This window comes from Carcharhinus amblyrhynchos, chromosome 6 (genome assembly GCF_965287045.1).
Source record: "Carcharhinus amblyrhynchos chromosome 6, sCarAmb.v2.hapA, whole genome shotgun sequence".
Classification (NCBI taxonomy): Eukaryota; Metazoa; Chordata; class Chondrichthyes; order Carcharhiniformes; family Carcharhinidae; genus Carcharhinus; species Carcharhinus amblyrhynchos.
The window spans coordinates 9,344,320-9,364,037 of NC_137329.1; the positions used below are offsets into that span (position 1 = coordinate 9,344,320).

Consider the following 19,718-nt stretch of genomic DNA (forward strand, 5'->3'; position numbering starts at 1 on the left):
AGGTTCTTTACCCAGCGGGTGGTGAGGGATTGGAATGCCCTGCCTGCTGCAGTTGTAGATGCGTCTAGTTTGGGGGCGTTTAAGAGATCTCTGGATAGGTTTATGGACGAAAAGGGATTGGTATAGGCTAGTGGGTCATTGTTTTTGTAACTGGTCGGCGCAACATCGTGGGCCGAAGGGCCTGTTCTGCGCTGTAATGTTCTATGTTCTATGTTCTATGTTCTATAAATTCCCCTTAGTGTCCCCGGGATGTGTAGGTTAGAGGGATTAGTGGGGTAAATATGTGGGGTAACAGGAATAGGGTCTGGGTGGGATTGTGGTCAGTGCTGACTCAATGGACCGAATGGCCTCCTTCTGCACTGTAGGGATTCTATGATTCAATGAAGTTCGCCTGCTGGATTTAAGATGCCCTCCCTGCATTCAAACTTGCCAGTAAGGTAGGGTTAAGTCCAATCTGCGGAGAAATCTTGACTTCAGTCAAGTCAGTGTGAGCTTGCATATTAGCTACGAGTGTGGGACCAGCAGAATTAGATAGCCTCATGTTGCTACGCCTTTGCAGCAGTTGCAGTGTACCCACAACACGTGTAAAGAAACATTTTTGAATTCTTGCATAAAGATTCAACGGGACAATTTCAAAATGGTGTTGGAAACCTGGCAACAAAACTGTTAATGTGAATTTAACTATACTAAGTGAGTTCAACTTTACCCGATTGAAGAGTGGCCTACATGTTCTCGTGCGTGCCCATCACCGCTTAAGTAGGTCCATGAGTCTAACTGCAAATTTGTGCCACTGCTTTGTCTTTGGAGCTAAGAGCTTCTTTCCTTTAAACTCTGTTCATGGCATGTCAAACCCCAGCAGATTAATGTAGGCCTTCCTATGATATTTTATGAATCCAACTTGTTCTAAACCTTTGGTGCACTTTCATAGAATGCAGAAGGAGCCCATTCGGCCCACTGAGTCTGCACTGACCACAATCCCACCCAGGTCCTATCCCCATAACCCCACAATATCAGCAAGAGCAGGGGGTAATTTTAAAAAAGTTATAATCTAGTCCCGGTTCAAAACATTTTCGGAAATTGCAGATACCTGACTAAAAAGGTGAAAGCAAAGAAGAGCAGTTTATGCACTCAGTTTGAAAATTGTGAGCGCTGGAACATTCAGTATGGAACAGTATAAACAGGCTCGAAGGGCTGAATGGCCTTCTCCTGCTCTTGTTTCCTATACTCTACAGCTCTTTTAATAAATATGCAATTGACAGACCATAACATGTTTTAATGGAGTATGCTGCAGTGAAGAACAACACTGCTATAACTGCAGTAAAATTAGAATTAAATAGTTTAGATTATAAATTTTGTATCGGGTAGATGATAAGACATAAGTGAATAATAAAGTTCCACCGTTCACCAGGGTTACACAGGAATAGGAATAGAAATGTTCTCTCAAAACCTCGCAAATGGCAAAATTGCGAAGGAGAAACATGCTTTTGAATGGGATTCAGTTACATCGGTTCCCAAGCGAGGGCAGCATTGATTTGGGCAGTTACAGGATCATAGAATCATAGAATTCTTACGGTACAGAAGGAGGCCATCCAGCTCTCAGAAAGAGTATTCCACCCAGGTCCTCCCCTCAGTCCTTTCTCTGCACATTACCATGGCTAATCCCCCTAGCCGACACATCTTTGGACACAGAGGGACAATTGAGCATGGCCAATCCACCTAACCCACACATCTTTGGACTGTGGGCGGAAACCGGAGCACCCGGAGGAAACCCACGCAGGCACAGGGGGAGAACTTGCAAACTCCACACGGATAGTCACCCATGGTTGAAACTGAACCCAGGTCCTTGGCGCTGTGAGGCCGCAGTGCTAACCACTGTGCCCACCCGCTATAATCACCTGTGTTTCTCTTCACTGATGTTGTTAAATCTGTTAAGCATACTCCACATCTTTGCTTTTTGTTTCCAATTTCCAGCACTGGCTGCTTAAAAATCGCAGTAAGTGGGAAAAAGAAAAACCCAGGGCCAGCAAGCCATAAAATATACACTGGAAACTTCCTCTTTGATCCCCCATCCCTCAGGTCACTGCAACCAGCCAACAAGCCAAGGATTTCAAAGGTTTAGAAAGACACTTACATTCTGTATTGTGTGATTTCAATCCTCAGCAAGAACTAATCGAGATTGTTCTGAAAGTATTCGAAGAGACAGCACCTACCACACCTGCATGTATTGTATTCCACAGCCTCACTACTTAGACAAATCTGATTTGGGCATTTGCAAACTGCGATTGTAGAATAAAAGATCTTTCACAAAATTAATTTAGGATGAAAGTGGTATCTTAGAGTAAATGAACCGATGCCACACTCAAGCTGTGCTCAGAGGGTGTACTTGTCAAATAATAGAACAGAGATTTGGACATTTCAAATGTGGATAAGCTCGAGCAATGGGTGCTGCGGCATAAGAAAGCACAGGTCAGTGAAAATGTGAACAGGGAAGTTGCGAAATCCACTGTGATTAGCAGGTTCGAATTTAAATTTAACTTACTGAGGTGAGCTGTAAATTACATATAGTGGGAAAAAAATATTGTTAACCATGCATTATAAAAGGAAGAAGGTTTAGCATGCTTCTGGATTACTAAAAACCCGCATGTTCCAAAACAACTCTTTTTGTCTATGTAAATATAGCCCCATAGTTCTTGGAGGCTATCCCTATTATTTAAATGTGTCAGGTGTGACAAGTGGGGTTGTGAAATGCTGGGTCTCCATGGAAAAAAAGATAGTCTTTAAACAGATTTTAGTGTAGGAGATATGGGACAGAATCTTAGAAAATACTCTTCCACTGGCATGAAGGGGAGTCCCATCCCCAATGGTCTGTATGTCAGTCCACGGTCCTGCCTTCGAGCTCACCCCTACTAAAATGGAAAGATTCCATCCCACTGTCACAGTTTCAATTGGGTTGCATTTTTCCCTCCCAAAACTGCCTCAGATTGAGTCAGGAATGGGTAAATTAATGTTTAATGACCCTACACTCCTGACCCCTGTCATCTTCTCTCAATCAGGTAATGATCCCACAGGCATGGCCTGTCAAGTTGAGCTCACCATTTTAAAACCTGTGGGGAAATATGAATTTTGTCCCCCATTCTACTATCCCCTGGATAGATTTGGGAACTTCTTTGCCCCCGCCCCAGGTAAGGCAATTCATAAAACTTGGGGGAAGCCTGCTGAGTCGGGAACCTTTTGATAGCTAGGTTTAAAAGGTCTTGCCAATACCCTCTTCTGGGTACGCTCCTGTCACCACTCCTCTTATTCCCTGCTCCCTCTAAGCCCCTTCCTACCCCCATGCCCTTTCCATGATCCTTCTATGCATCTTCCTTCTAGTTTTTACTACATATAGAACCACTGAACCATTGGCAATCATGGCAAGTCTCTGAAATGCTTCTTAAACTGGCACAATACACAAATACACTTTGAAAATCTCCCACAACTTAAAGGTATCAATCAGCCACATCAATCACGGCATCAATGACAAAAGCTATCATCGACTTCAAACCTCTTAATCTTGTCCAAATAAACCAACAGGTAATGAAGAACCAGATCAAATGATGAGCCTGGCCCTTAAATGGGTGCAACATACACTGGGAACACCATCACCTGAAAATTCTCCTCCAACCTATTCAATACGCTGACTTGCAACTGCATCGCAGCTCCTTCACTGTTGATGGCTCAGAATTTTGAAACTCCCTCGCCAACACATTTATGGGCAGGCCTTTGCCACATGGATGGCAAGAGGTAGCTTTCCACAACCTGCTCAAGGGCAATCAAGGGTAAGCAATAAATGTTGGCCTTACCAATAATGTTCAGCTCCCTACTAAAATTGGGAAAAACCATCTATAAGACTACAGAAACATTGGTAAGAATTGTATTAAAAAAGTACAAAAGAAATTGTCATTGTGATATGGTACAACTATAATACAATATCTACAGCTAACACCTGCCACTTCCTGAAATAATTATACATAAGTATGATTTTTATCTCACATTGAGCATGTGTACAGAATTGCATTAACGTATTTCTGTTTCAGGCATGGAATGCATGCATAAAAGTAATACAAAGTGGAGCGACTTAATCAACTCTGCGGCAGATTTTAACTATTCAATGGCTAAGCAGTGGAAATATGCCAGAGAGCTGATACTGTGATAGGAGGTCTGTCCCATTTTGAAGGATGGACCTTGTTAACATGGTGCCAATGGGAAATGGACACTAAATCCAGCCTGCTGGAAGTTATGTCTGGGTGGTGCAGCTTGTGGGGTGAAAGGAGCCTGGGTGGGCAGTGCCCCATATCGTTCTTGCAGAGGGGCATCCCCGCTCATCCTGGCTCCATCAACATTATTCAGAACTTACCCTTTGTGTGCACCTTTTCTGCTATACCTTCTGATGCAACTGGGAGGCATGCAAATGACCATCGAAATTGCAAGTGGACTATGTACATCACATAATTGTGATTTGCATATAAACAGGGCCTACAATCTGAAGCAAGTGGGCAGGCCAGCTGCCCAGCGAAGAATGGCAGTGGCTCGAGTACTGATCTAAGTGGGGTAGTAAGCCAGCTTTGGGCATAACCACCTTGCTTATACCAGCTCGCCAAACTTCAAATCTACCCTTCTAGTTTTGGTAACATTTTTATTTTGTTACACCGCCAAGTCAAGAAGTAATTTCTTATAAAAACAACTTATGCCACGTTGATCAGTCACTAGCCTATTAAATTAGGTTTTGTAATGTGCAAATTCCTCCTCTGTCCTTCTTCTGATGATGATTAATTTGGTAAGAGTTTCATTTGTCTGTGGTGTCCGGTATTGAAGGTATATTTTCCCAGTCCAAGTTGATTTGTGCCACTGCTTTGAAGTTCACAGAATTCCTAAAAGAGATTTAAATACAATGTCTTAGCAATGCAGGATAACATGAATAGAAGGTGTATTTTATAGATCACCAAATCACGAAAGACTGATCATGCCATACCTCAGCTTCTCATTACTTAAAAGTAATTAGAATCACAGAATCCCTACAGTACAGAAGGAGGCCATTCAGCCCATCGAGTCTGCATCAACCACAATCCCACCCAGGCCCTGTTCCCGCAACCCCACACACTTACCCTGCTAATCCCCCTGGCACGAGGGTCAATTTAGCATGGCCAATTAACCTATCCAACTCATCTTTGGACTGAGCACCAAGGGAGCCACACACACTTTTAAAATTGCAGATTAGTTCAGTGACGTCCTTTAGGGAAGGAAATCTGCCATCCTTACCTGGTCTGGCCTACGTGTGGCTCCAGAGCCACGGCAATGTGGTTGACCCTTAACTGTCCTTGGGCAACTAGGGATGGGCAATAAATGCTGGCCAGCCAGCATGTCCCACGAATGAATTAAAAAAAAGGATGTTCCAACAAATTTTGGTGTTGGACTTGAACCTGAAACTTCTGGTCTGAAGGAAGGGATGTGACTACTGTGCCACAAGACCTCCTTATGAAATCAGTAATTGCAGCTATGCTCTGTTAATAACATTATTATCCAAAAATATGTTCATTAATTATTTTATTGCTGTCAGTGTATTTTTTTTTGATTCAGTTGCCTACTGCAGTCATCTGCATTTTATTCGGTGATCCAATGGGAATGCATATTTTAAATGCTTGGAACTGGAATGAGAGATAGAAACATAGAAACAAAGAAGATTGGAACAGGAGGAAGCCGATATACCCCTCTGAGCTTGCTCTTCCATTCAAGAACAAAGAACAAAGAACAACCCAGAACGGGAAACAGGCCCTTCGGCCCAACAAGCCCGCACCGCCATTATGATCATGGCTGATCATCCAACTCAATGCCTAATTCTGCTTTCTCCCTATAACCTTTGATCCCATTCAGCGCAAGTGCTACATCTAACCGTCTCCTGAATACATTCAATGTTTTGGCATCAACTACGTTTTTGGGAATGAATTCCACAGGCTCACCACTCTTTCGGTGAAGAAATGGCTCCTCACCTCCGTCCTAAATGGTCTACCGTGAATCCTCAAACTGTGAACCCTGGTTCTGGACTCCCCCACCATCGGGAACATCTTCCCTCCATCCACTCTGTCTAGTCCCTGTTAGAATGTTATCAGTCTCTATGAGATTCCTCCTCATTCGTCTAAACTCCAGCGAAAACAATCCTAACCTAGTCAATTTCTCAATATTCTTGCCTCATTTTCTAATCCTTTTGTAGAAACATAATGGTTAAAGGTTCTTAATATAGTGAGACACATTTTAAATTCAATTCTACTTCATGAGAAACAAAGATCGACCACTTTGGATATTGAAACAATTCACCAGGCCAAACTGACACCAGCCTTTCAGCTAGTAGTTCCCTAAGCTTCAAAATTGAGTGACATTTTTCAAAGCCTACAATGCCAGCAGAAATAAACCCAAAAACTTTGGTATTGGTCAGATATGCATCAATTTGGTGCTATAATGACATTGTGTCTGACTCAAACAACTTCTAACAAGCTACCAAAAATGGAAAAGATGCAGCTATGAATTGGAGCCCATAGAATTTAAAGAAATCTTAGAATTTTAAAGTTGATTTATTTATTTATTAGTCACAAAGTAGGCTTACATTAACACTGCACTGAAGTTACTGTGAAAGTCCCCTCGTCGCCACACTCTGGCACTTCTTTGGGTACACTGAAGGAGAATTTAGCATGGCTAATGCATCTAACCAGCACGTCTTTCAGTTTGTGGCAGGAAACCAGAGCACCCGGAGGAAACCTACGCTGACACGGGGAGAACATGCAAACTCTGCACAGTGATCCAAGCCAGGTATTGACCCCAGGTCCTTGGTGCTATGAAGCAGCAGTGCTAAACACTATGTCACTGACCTCCAAAACATTTCTGAAATAGACACCAAGTCGTATTTCACTCCCCTATTTGCAAATCTTCTACATTGTTTTGTTAACAAGTAATCAGCTTTTTCTTTGAAAATCTATCATATGTTTTTTGATGACTGTTTTCAGAATGGCATTTTGCATATTAGCTCCCTCTACAATTAAAGGTTCTAATTTTCCTCTCATTCTTCTGACAGTCTTCAATGTACAGGCAGAAAATCCTCAGGGTTTAGTCTCCTTGTTATTAATTTGAGTGGGAGGCTCGAACAGGAGAGGAATCTACTCCTCACCTTTCCTGGATATAAGTAAATTACTGTGGATGCTGGAATCTGAAACCAAAAGAGCTGTCAGCTTTGGGAAAGGATCATCTGGATTCAAAACGTCAGCTCTTTTCTATCCTTACAGACCTGCTGAGATTTTCCAGCATTTTTTCTGTTGGCCCCACCTTTCCTGGGCTTTCTGACATACTGTATAAGGAGGTGAAAACAGTCCATTTACCTTTTGCAGAACAGATGTATTAGGGAGCATTACTAGGGGTCAGTCTCAGACGCTGGACAGCTTATCAGCCTGGGTCAAGTGGGATTCAGCCCTTAACTGAAAGCTTGTATTTCAGGTTAGTTCATAGGCTTGAACTCCCAAAAACACAGTGCATTCTTCTAGCCCCTTCTATATACAAATGGGTGGCATCAGACTCGCGACCTCTTCCAGGAATAAGTAGCCATGAATGTGGACAAAAGTCTGCCTCAGGTTACTATGAGGCACAAGAGAACTGGCACCGAAGCACAATGGTTAGCATTGCTGCTTCACAGCACCAGGAACCTGGGTATGATTCCCAACTTGGGTCACTGTCTGTGTGGAGTTTGCACATTCTCCCCATGTCAGCATGAGTTTTCTCCGAGTGCACCGGTTCCTTCCCACATTCTGAAAGACGTACTGGTTAGGTACAGTGACCCGAACAGGGGCCGGACTGGGGCGACTAGGGGAATTTCCCAGTAATTTCATTGCAGTGTTAACGTAAGCCTTACCTGTGACTAATAAATAAACTTTAACTTTTAACTTACAAAGGGGGCCATTATTGGGGTTCAAGGAGGTGGACGCTGGAGCCTTCAACTCTCGGGAGTAGGCAGGGACCAGAGGTGAGAGTTTGGAGGTACGCTGGGATCCACAATCCAGGCAGGCTGTGGGGCCCTCACAGTCTGCCTGGCCACAGCTGTTTGTGGGAGGGCTTTCCCTCCAAACCGGCAATTTTAATCTGGGCTATTGCCAGCTTAACGTTTAGTGAGCTGAGTAAAATCTTTGCTATCACATCCATGTATTATCATATCCAAATGATTATCAATTACTATAATTCAGTCCAGACTCTGATTAAATGATTATCAGCTATGCATCTGGAATAAAGTTCCAATTTCACACTTCTTGGCCAGGATGTTTCCTTTCAATTTCAAGAAGTCTAACAGTGAGACTCACACATAATCATCGTGATATATCATGACATGAATTGAATGCACTGAAATAACTATACACCAGTAATTTTGAACCAAAATGCAACACTTCACTGGTATCTTAAAGTAAAAGGAATTTGCTAATATGTTATTTTGGCATGCATTTATCTCCACTTATAAAACACTATCAGTCTCAATAAGAAGTACATCGACAGAACAGAATCACAGTGAATTCTCTCCTGTTTCAGAGGCAAGTTCGAACACCAACGTATTGTCACAGAGGCAGAACGACTGTGCATCTGGGACACCAGTCAGTAAATACTAATTAACACCTTTGGTTTTAACGGGTGAAATAATGTATGAACACGAATACTGGTGGATACTGCACACAACTTGTGCCCGTTGGTAATATTAACAAGCCTATCTTAATTTGCAGCGTTATTTCTATTTCTTGGTTGCACGATGTTTGAATATTGTTCTGGAACCCAACACAGAAATAAGCAACCCCTCCCTCTTCACGGTTCAAGGCCCCAAACATTTCTTCCAGGTGTGCTTCTTTCAATTTGGTGGAGTGTATTTGTTGCCTATACCGCAATCTGCTCTATACATATGGGACCAAACATGGATAGAATATTCACTTTACTGGACACTTCCGTCCAGTCTGCAAGTGTGATTCACTTGTCATTTTAATTCTTCACCTTGATTTGATTTGTTTTATTATTGTCACATGTATTAGCATACAATTAAAAGTAACTTCATTGTAGTGTTGCAGTAAGCCTACTTGTAACACTAATAAATAAACTGAAACTATTGTTTCTTTCGCGCTATACAGACAAAGTATATCATACATAGAAAAGGAAGAAGAGTGCAGAATGTAGTGTTACAGTCATAGCTCGGTGTTGAGAAAGATCAACTTAATGCGAGGTAGGTTTATTCAAAAGTCTAGTGGCAGCAGGAGAGAAGTTCTTGAGTCTGTTGGTACGTGTCCTCAGACTTTTGTATCTTTTTCTCGAAGGAAGAAGATGGAAAAGAGAATGTCCAGGTGCTTGGGGTTCTTAAATATGCTAGTTGCTTTCCTGAGGCAGCTGAAAGTGTAGACAGTGTCAACAGGTGGGAGGCTGGTTTGAGTGATGGGCTGGGCTTCGTTCATGATGAATAGATTAGGCTTGTACTCGTTAGAGTTTAGAAGAATGAGGGGAGATCTCATTGAGACGTATAAGATGATGAATGGGATGGATAGGATAGAGGTGGAGAGACTCTTCCCGGTCAGAAAGGATAGTAGGACTAGGGGGCATAGCCTCAAGATAAAGGGGGGGTGGTTTAGAACAGGGTTGAGGAGGAACTTCTTCACTCAAAGGGTGGTGAATCTCTGGAATTCTCTGCCCGTTGAAGTGGTGGAGGCTGCCTCGCTAAATATTTTTAAGACGCGGGTTGATGGGTTTTTGATGAGAGAGGGGATTAAGGGTTATGGGGAGAGGGCGGGAATGTGGAACTGAGCCACGACAGATCAGCCATGATCTTATTGAATGGCGGGGCAGGCTCGAAGGGCTAGATGGCCTACTCCTGCTCCTATTTCTTATGTTCTTATGTTCTTTGTAGTTTCTTGCGGTCTTGGACAAAGCAGGAGCCACACCAAGCTGTGATACAACCAGAAAGAATGCTTTCTATGGTGCATCTGTAAAAGTTGGTGACAGGCATAGCAAACATGCTAAATTTCCTTAGTCTTTTGAAAAAGTAGACACATTGGTGGGCTTTCTTAACTCGGTATAGATGGACCAGGCAGGTTGTTCGTGATCTGGGCACCTAAAAACTTGAAGCTCTCAACCATTTCTACTTCATTGCCATTGATTGGGGCATGTCCTCTATTATGCTTCTGGAATTTGATGACTACCTCCTTAATTTTGTTGATATTGAGGTAAAGATTATTGTTGTCACATCAATTCACCAGATTCCCTGTCTCTTTCCTGTACTCTGTCTCGTCACTGTTTGAGATCTGACCCACTATGATGGTGTCATCAGCAAACTTGAAAATCGAGTTGGAAGTCATAACTTTAGGAAGCTTAGTGGAGGATATGTCCCTGCCTACATCAATGGTGATGAAATGGAAATGGCAGAGAACTTCAAGTTTCTAGATGTCCAGATTACCAACAACCTGTCCTGGTCCCTCCATGCTGAAACTAGAGTTAAGAAAGCCCACCAGTGTCTCTACTTTCCTTAGAAGGCTAAGGAAATTCGCAATGTCCACTATGACTCTCACCAATTTTTACAAATGAACCATTAAAAGCATCCTTTCCTGATGTATAGCTCCTGCTCTGACCAAGTCTGCAAGAAATTACAGAGTGTCGTGGACATAGCCCAGTCCATCAGGCAAACCAGACTCATGTCTGTTGACTCCACTGACACTTCTCGCTGCCTCGAAAAAACAGCCAGCATAATCAAGGACCTCAACACACTCCGGACATACTCTCTTCCACCTTCTTCTGATGGAAAAAAGACACAAAAGTCTGAGGACATATACCAACTGACTTAAGAACAGCTTCTTTCCTGCTGCCATCAGACTTTTAAATGGATCTACCATATATTAAGTTGATCTTTCTCTATATCCTAGCTATGACTTTTACAGGTGCATCACAGAAAGCAATCTTTCTGGTTGTATCACAACTTGATATGACTCCTGCTCTGTCCAAGACCACAAGAAACGACAAAGGGTTGTGAATGTAGCCCAATCCGTCACGCAAACCAGCCTCCCACCCATTGACTCTGTCTAAAATTCCTGCTGCCTCGGAAAAGTAGCCAGCGTAATTAAGGACCCCATGTATCCTGGAATACTCTCTTCCATTTTCTTCTGCTAGGAAAAAGATACAAAAGTCTAAGGACATGTACCAACCAACTCAAGAACAGCTTCTTCCATGCTGCCAACTGACTTTTGAACGGACCTACTTCGTATTAAGCTGATCCTACACTCTAGCTATGACTACAACATCCTGCACCCTCTCCTTTCCTTCTCTGTGGAATGGTATGCTTTGTATAGCATGCAAGAAACAATACTTTTCACTGTATACTAATACATGTAACAATAATAAATCAAAGCAAATCAAATGCTGTAACACTACATTCTGCACCCTCTCCAATCCTCCCTTCTTATGTACTCTATGAACGCTATGTTTTGTCTGAATAGTGCACAAGAAACAATATTTTTCACTGCATCTCAATACATGAGATAATAATAAATCATTTCATCATTTAATCTTTCCTGTCTCCCACCCAATCACAGATCTTCTATCTTGTTTTTTTTCCCATTCTCTCGGTTACACAAACTTGAAGCCTATCAACCTCACATTTTCCAGTTCTGCAGATTAATTATCGAACTGTATTGCTAACTGCGACTCTCCTTATCAAGGGATATTGCCTGACCTGCAGAGTAGTACCAGCGTTTTTTGTCTTTACCACCAAAAATAAAGTTGCTTGAGCAGCACATCACGTGTGACAAACTCTGAAACAAAAATTCTGTTGATTTTTCCAGTACTGTATGTACAGTACTGGAAAAATCAACAGAATTTTTGTTGCGGAGTTTATCCTTCCCATGCCATAATTTAAAATTGGATTTAAGGTCTGTGATTGTGTGCAACATTTCTGTTGAAGTTTGGTCTGGGGATTGAGCAACTTTTGCCTGGTCCCATTCTGCCGAGCAAAGATCAAACAAAGGAGGTCTATTTTGCCACATCTCCACCAGTTTCCATTGTTCTGGGAGTTTTGGGGAACCTTGGTCGTCAAAAGGGCTTTGGGTGCCAAAATTAGATCAGTGCCTGCAACTTCTAGTTTACTCCTAACTTGGTTTTACTTTCTGGTGTATGCTGTGTCCAGCGCCAGATCTGAGCTCAGGGTGCTTTGGGAACATATGAATAATGATCTGCAAAGGAAATTCCACCACATCAGGCCTGGACTTGTCATAGGAGAGAGGATTGGGGGAGGTGAGCGGGAAAATTGTCCTTACCCATTCAGAACAGGGAATAATATGCACTCGCAAATATATCTAATTAATTGAATTGGCATCTGCAAGCATCATTTATTGCCAGCAAGGTTGGATTACCAACTTCAAGCTATGTTTTGGATAATTGAGTGAGAAGTCTCACAACACCAGGTTAAAGTCCAACAGGTTTATTTGGTAGCAAAAGCCACAAGCTTTCGGAGTGCTGCTCCTTCGTCAGGGAAGTGGGAGTTCTGTTCACAAACAGGGCATATAGAGACACAAACTCAATTTACAAAATAATGGTTGGAGTGCAGTCTTTACAGATAATCAAGTCTTAAAGGTACAGACAATGTGAGTGGAGACCCCCCACAACTTGCCTGGGCTTGCAAAGTCTCACTAACTATCCTGGCTGCAGACAATACACATTCTTTAACCTGTAACCTTCTCTCCACTGACATTGCCAGAACAGTAATTTGTACTGGTACTATGTTTTATGACATTCTGCAATCTATTTTGATAGTTAGCAATGATTTGGATCTCATCACTTGCTGAATTGCCAAACTAAAAGTAGCAAAATAAGTATGAACTTGACCTCAGTCCTAAATGAACGCGATTGTTATTTCAAATTCTTTTGAACAAACATCATATAAGTAGGGGTTCTTGGTCTTTTTAAACTTGGCTGCAATACGGAACTACAAGGAGTGGGGTTCTCTGGCTTCCCCGTGGCGTGTTCCAGGCGGTGGCAGGTGACGCGCCATTGGCCAGTGGTGGGATTTTCCAGCTTGGGCAAACCACATAATCTGCACACCTTTGGGGCTCCATTCCCTTTGAAATGAAGGCCAACATTCCATTGGCTTTCCTTTCCCTTTAACCTGCTGAACTTGTATGCTAACTTTTTGTGATTTATGCTCGAGGATTCCCAAATAGGCTTCCAAAAGAGATTATGCCTCTGGTCCTACACTTTCCCACAAGGGAAAATTTATCCCGTCAAGCCCTCTAAGATTCCTATATCTCAATAAGGTCTTCTTCTAAACTCCAATGAGCACAAGCTCAGTGCACTGACTCCACCCCATGCCGCTGGGAAGTGCGCCTGACATCATGAACAGTCAGAAAGGTTCAGCCCAGATCTTACAACCATTTCCAAACTTCAACTTAATTGTTATTTAAACATAAAAGTTATTGACACAAATATTTACTGATTAGGATAGAACAAAAACATTACAATTTCCAAAAATGGGCTTGTTTAAACTGTGATGAAAGCCAATTATTTTCAGGATTTCAAAAATGAAACTTACGCAACCTTTCATCAGTATATGATTAGCTCGGTATTAATTTAGGATTAATATTCAATGGGTTGTTATATCCATGAGGTGCTGGTGTGGGTCACAATCTGTAACCTCATTGCCTGACACATCCCCCACTCTACCTTTACCATCAAGTCAAGGGATCCAAAGGTAAAAGCAAATTACTGAGGATGCTGGAGTCTGAAACCAAAAGAGAAAATGCTGGAAAATCTCAGCAGGTCTGGCAGCATCTGTAAGGAGAGAAAAGAGCTGATGTTTTGAGTCCAGATGAGCCTTTGTCAAAGCATAATCTGTGGGAGTCTATGGTTCTATTCCATAAAAATAGAGAAGTCTTGCTAAAACTAGACATAGCACTAGTGAGGCCACACCTGGAATACTGTGGACTGTTTTGGGCTATTATCTAAGGAAAGATATACTGGCATTGGAGGCAGTCCAGAGAGGGTTCACTAAGATGATTCTGGGGAGAGAGGGATTTTCTTATGAGGAGAGGTTGAGTAGGTTGGGCTTGTGCTCATTGGAGTTTAGAAGAAGACCTTATTGAGATATAGGAATCTTAGAGGGCCTGACAGGATAAATTTTCCCTTGTGGGAAAGTGTAGGACCAGAGGCATAATGTCTTTTGGAAGCCTATTTGGGGATTCTCGAGCATAAATCACAAAAAGTTAGCGTACAAGTTCAGCAGGTTAAAGGGAAAGGAAAGCCAATGGAATGTTGGCCTTCATTTCAAAGGGAATGGAGCCCCAAAGGTGTGCAGATTATGTGGTTTGCCCAAGCTAAACTATCCCTTAGTTTCCAAGGACTGCACAGGTTAGATGGATTTGCCACTCCAAATGTGCGGGGTAATAGGGATAGGAGAGGGCAGTAACGTGGGCCTGAGTAAGATGCTCTTTCAGAGGATCAGTGCAGATTTGATGGGATAGGTGGCCTCCTTCTGCACTATTGGGGGGAGGGTCAATGGTTCTATTCCATAAAAATAGAGAAGTCTTGTGAAAACTAGACAAGGCACTAGTGAGGCCACACCTGGAATACTGTGGACTGTTCTGGACTCTTATCTAAGGAAAGATATACTGGCATTGGAGGCAGTCCAGAAAAGGTTCACTGAGATGATCCCAGGTGTGAAGGGATTTTTTTTATAAGGAGGTTGAGTAGGTTGGGCCTGTGCTCATTGGAATTTAGAAGAAGAGATGACCTTATTGAGACATAGGAAACTCAGGGGGCTTGAGAAGTTGTTTTCCCTTGTGGGAGAGTCTAGGACCAGAGGGCAGAATCTCAGACTCAGGTGGCCATCCTTGAAGAGAGAGATGAGGAGAAATTTCTTTTCTTAGAGGGTAGTGAATCTGGAATTCTTTATTGCGGACTCAATGGGCCAAATGGCCTATTTCTGCAATAATGTCTTATGGTTTTAAGGTCAAAGTAGTTTGGATTTGACCTCATTGTTTAAGTACTATAACGTGAATCCAGCTATTAACATACACAAACAGAATTCACTGATTGAAATTGCATTGGTCAAGTAGCATCTGATAAAGTGGGACCTCAGTTTTTAAAATGTGAAGTCACAGCTTGGCAATTCACCAGCTAAAAATAACACTGCAATTGCACTACACATTGGGATCAGATCCAACATTAATCAAGGAATCAGAGTTATAGAAAGTTTACAGCATAAAAAGAGGCCACTCGGCCCACCATATCTGTGCTAGCACAAAAGCTACGTAAAGTAACCCTGCAGATTATGTCATTTCAGGTGCACATTAATAAGCCACATATGGTAGCACACAAAAAACGCATCTATTCACTAGTGTCCTTTAGGGGAGGAAATCTGTTGTCTTTACCTGGTCTGATCTACAGGGTGGCATGGTGGCACTGCTGCCTCCAGGGGACTGGGTTCGATTCCCAGCCTGGGTCCCTGTGTAGAATTTGCACATTCTCCCCGTGTCAGCGTAGGTTTCCTCCGGGGGCTCTGGTTTCCTCCCACAGTCCAAGGATTTGCAGGTTAGGTGCATTGGCCATGCTAAATTGTCCCTTAGTGTCCCAGGATGTGTAGGTTAGTGGGATTAGCAGCATAAATATGTGGGGTTATGGGATAGTGTCTAAGTGGGATTGTTGTCGGTGTAGACTTGGTGGGCCAAATGGCCTCCTTCTGTACTGTAAGGGGTCTATGATTCTACGCATGACTCCAGACCCATAGCAATGTGGTTGACTCTTAAATGTCCTCAGGGATGGCCAATGAATGCTGACCCTGCCAGTGAGGCCCACATCCCATGAATGAATAAAAAAGAGAACGATCAAACTAATTATAATTTTTTGTCACATTGGAAATAGTCATGTGCTGACTTTGTTGAACAACTTTCACTGTTAATCCTTTGACTAAACTAAATGCTTGTGTACTTTTAACCCTGGCTATCACTTTCAGTAAAGGTGTGATGGAAGGTTTAATTGAGGGCACTTTCAAGCGGCACTTACTCAGCAAACTAAGTGTTCACGGTGCTTAGTTTGGGTTCCGCCAGTGCCTGACCTTAGTACAGCCGCGCTTCAGACATGGACAAAAGAGCTAAATACCAGAGGTGAGGTGAGACTGACTGCCCTTGACATCAAGGCTGCACTTGACTGAGCACAGCATCAGAGAGCCTGAGCAAAACTGGAGTTAATTGTAATTAGGGGAAAACCCTCAGCTGCTTGAAGTCATAGCTGGCACAAAAAGAAGATGGTTGTGGTGATTGGAAGTCAATCATCTCATGGGATCCCTACTGGGCAGAAGGAGGTTATTCGGCCCATCAAGTCTGCACCAACTCTCTGATAGAGCATCTCACACAGGCCCATTCTTGCCCTATCCCCGTAACCTTACATATTTATCCCACTAATACCACTAACCTGCACATCTTGGGACGCTAAGGGGCAATTTAGCATGGCCAATCCACCAAACCTGTACATCCTTGGACTGTGGGAAGAAACCGGAGCACCCGGAGGGAACCCACACAGACTCGGGGAGAACGTGCAGACTCCACACCGACAGTCACCAAAAACCGGAATTGAATCCGGGGCCCTGACACTATGAGGCAGGACTGCTTGCCACCTTCAGCTCCAGGACATCTCTGCAGGAGTTACTCACAGTAGTGTCATAAGAACATAAGAACATAAGAAATAGGAGCAGGAGTAGGCCATCTAGCCCCTCGAGCCTGCCCCGCCATTCAATAAGATCATGGCTGATCTGTCGTGGCTCAGTTCCACATTCCCGCCCTCTCCCCATAACCCTTAAACCCCTCGCTTATCAAAAACCCATCAACCCGCGTCTTAAAAATATTGAGCGATGCAGCCTCCACCACTTCAACAGGCAGAGAATTCCAGAGATTCACCACCCTTTGAGTGAAGAAGTTCCTCCTCAACTCCGTTCTAAACCGCGCCCCCCTTAATCTTGAGGTTGTGCTCTCTACTGTCCTACTGTCCTTTCTGAGCGGGAAGAGCCTCTCCACCTCTATCCTATCCATCCCATTCAACATCTTATATGTCTCAATGAGATCTCCCCTCATTCTTCTAAACTCTAACGAGTACAAGCCTAGTTTATTCAGCCTCTCCTCATAGTTCAACCCCCTCAACTCCGGAATCAGCCTAGTAAACCTCCTCTGCACTCCCTCCAAGGCCAAAAGTCCTAGGTACAACCATCTTCAGTTGCTTCACTGATGATCTTTCTTCCATTATAAGGTCAGAAAGGGGGATGTTTGCTGATAGCTGCACAATGTTCAGTATCATTCACGACTCTTCAGAAACTGAAACAGTCCAAATACAGGAAGTCCTGGACAATATCCAGGTTTGGTCTGATAAGTGGCAAGTAACATTCACACCGGGCGATGACCATCTCCAACGAAGGAGGATCTAATTATCACCCTTTGACATTCAATGGCATTGCCACTGCCGTTACTGAATCCCCCACTCTTAACATCCTGAGAGTTACCATCGACCAGAAAATTAACATATAAATATATATAAATAATGTAGCTACCAGTGCAAGTCAAAGTCTTGGAATCCTGCAATGAGTAACTCACCTCCTGATTCCCCAAATGCCTGTCCACCATCTACAAGGACAAGTCAAATGTAATGGGTTAATTTCCACTTGCCTGGCTAGGTGAAACTCCCACAACACTGAAGAAGCTCAACACTATCCAGGGCAAAGCAGCCTGTTTAATTGCTACCTCTTCCACAAACATTAACCTCTTTAGCATGTTTATCTTCGCTAAAGGTGCTGTATAAATGCAAGCTCTTGCACTAACATGCACATTAATTGGGCTGAATACAGAAGTCATTGTAGACTTACTCTCCAAGTTGTCGTAACACTGCGTCTTTTTGGTGTTCATTTGGAATCAGCACCAGCACAGTGGTTGGCACTGCTGCCTCACAGCGCAGGTTCGATTAGGGCCTCGGCTCACACTCTGTCAGGAGTTTGCACATTCTCCGTGTGCCTGCATGGGTTTCCTCCGGGTGCTCCAGTTTCCAAAGATGTGTGAGTTAGGTGGACTGGCCATGCTAAATTGCCCCTTGGTGTCAAGGGGACTAGCTAGGGTAAATGAATGGGGTTACAGGTGTAGGGCCTTGGTGGGTTTGTGGTCAGCGCAGACTCAATGGTCCAAATGGCCTCCTTCTGCACTGTCGGATTCTATGATTCTAAATCCCTAATGTAGCAAAGGATGGATAAATAGCATTCAACTCTGAAATCTTTTGTAACTAAATCATTAACATTATGGATCCCTAAATGGAGGGGGGGGGCTGTTAATTCTTTCATGGGACAAGGACATTGCTGGCAAAAGCAGCATTTGTTATGCAGCCCTAATTACCCTTGCACTGAGTGACTTGCTAGACCATTTCAAAGGGCAGTTAAAAGTTGCATAGGATCCTGGCCTGTGATCCCTATGAGGCACTGGCCAGTTTACTGAGGAGCTTATTGAGGTGCTGCCTTTAGGTGAGGATTTGTCGGAACCCAACAGATCTGACATCATCTGTGGAGAGATTATCATCTTTAGATGGTTTGCCATGTCTGGATCACTGGAAAGCTTAGGGAAACAGTCTTCCCTTCCAGGCAAGGTATATACACAGGACAGTATCCCCTTAGAATGGTTTGGTCGCTGCTTTATAGATAGCTGTTCTGAAATGACTATATTCTAGTCTATGGTGATATTTTGTGATATTTTCATTATAATACTTTGTTCCAGTATCTCGCTATATTCCTCCCAATTGTCTTTCCTCAGGTTCTACCACTTCCCCATTAAGTTAGTGACGATTGGTTAAGTCAAGTCCAATGTGGATCAGAGTTGATTGGTGCTGACTGTGTGGAAAATTGGGCAAAACTTGGCATCGTGCATAAAGTGGATTATTGTGCATTGAGCTGACCCACCACATATCAGAAGATTCACATATTTTGTACCTAGCAGAGTTGGAATCTCCAGACTGTACCTGGATTCGGACTTGTTGACTTTGATTTGCTGGGAGACTCATTGGCTTCCCCAGTGTGGTGCAACATGATTCATTGCTATGCTATGACAGGGTGAAATAGTGGCACTATTGGGCGGCACGGTAGCACAGTGGTTAGCTCTGCTGCTTCACAGCTCCAGGGACCTGGGTTCAATTCCCGGTTTGGGTCACTGTCTGTGTGGAGTTTGCACATTCTCTTTGTGTCTGCGTGGGTTTCCTCCGGGTGATCCGGTTTCCTCCCACAGTCCAAAGATGTACGGGTTAGGTTGATTGGCCATGCTAAAATTGCCCCTTAGTGTCCTGAGATGTGTAGGTTAGAGGGAATAGTGGGGAAAACATGTAGGTATATGGGAGTAGGACATGGGTGGGTTTGTGGTCAGTGCAGTCTCGATGGGCTGAATGGCCTCTTTCTGCACTGTAGGGTTTCTATGATTCTATGATTCAATCCATCCACCACTGATGAACCGTGATGTGTGTACCATCGACAAGATGGTCTGCAGGAACTCAACAAAGTTTTTTGGACAGTACCTTCCAAACTCATGACCATTACCATCTCGAAGGACAAAAGCAACAGATACTGGGGAACATCACCACCTGGAGGCTTCCCTCCAAGTCATTCACCACCCTGACTTGGAAAAATA

General features: G+C 43.3%; 1 long non-coding RNA gene across 2 annotated transcripts in view; it reads right to left on the bottom strand.

Annotated features, from left to right (window-relative positions):
- Positions 1-250: 250 nt before the first annotated feature.
- Positions 251-19,718, bottom strand: part of LOC145343694 (uncharacterized) — an 89,733-nt gene continuing 70,265 nt past the window's right edge. For both annotated transcript variants that reach the window (XR_013886773.1, XR_013886772.1), the window contains one exon: positions 251-4,910. This is a non-coding gene — a long non-coding RNA (uncharacterized LOC145343694). The remainder of the gene's footprint in view (positions 4,911-19,718) is intronic.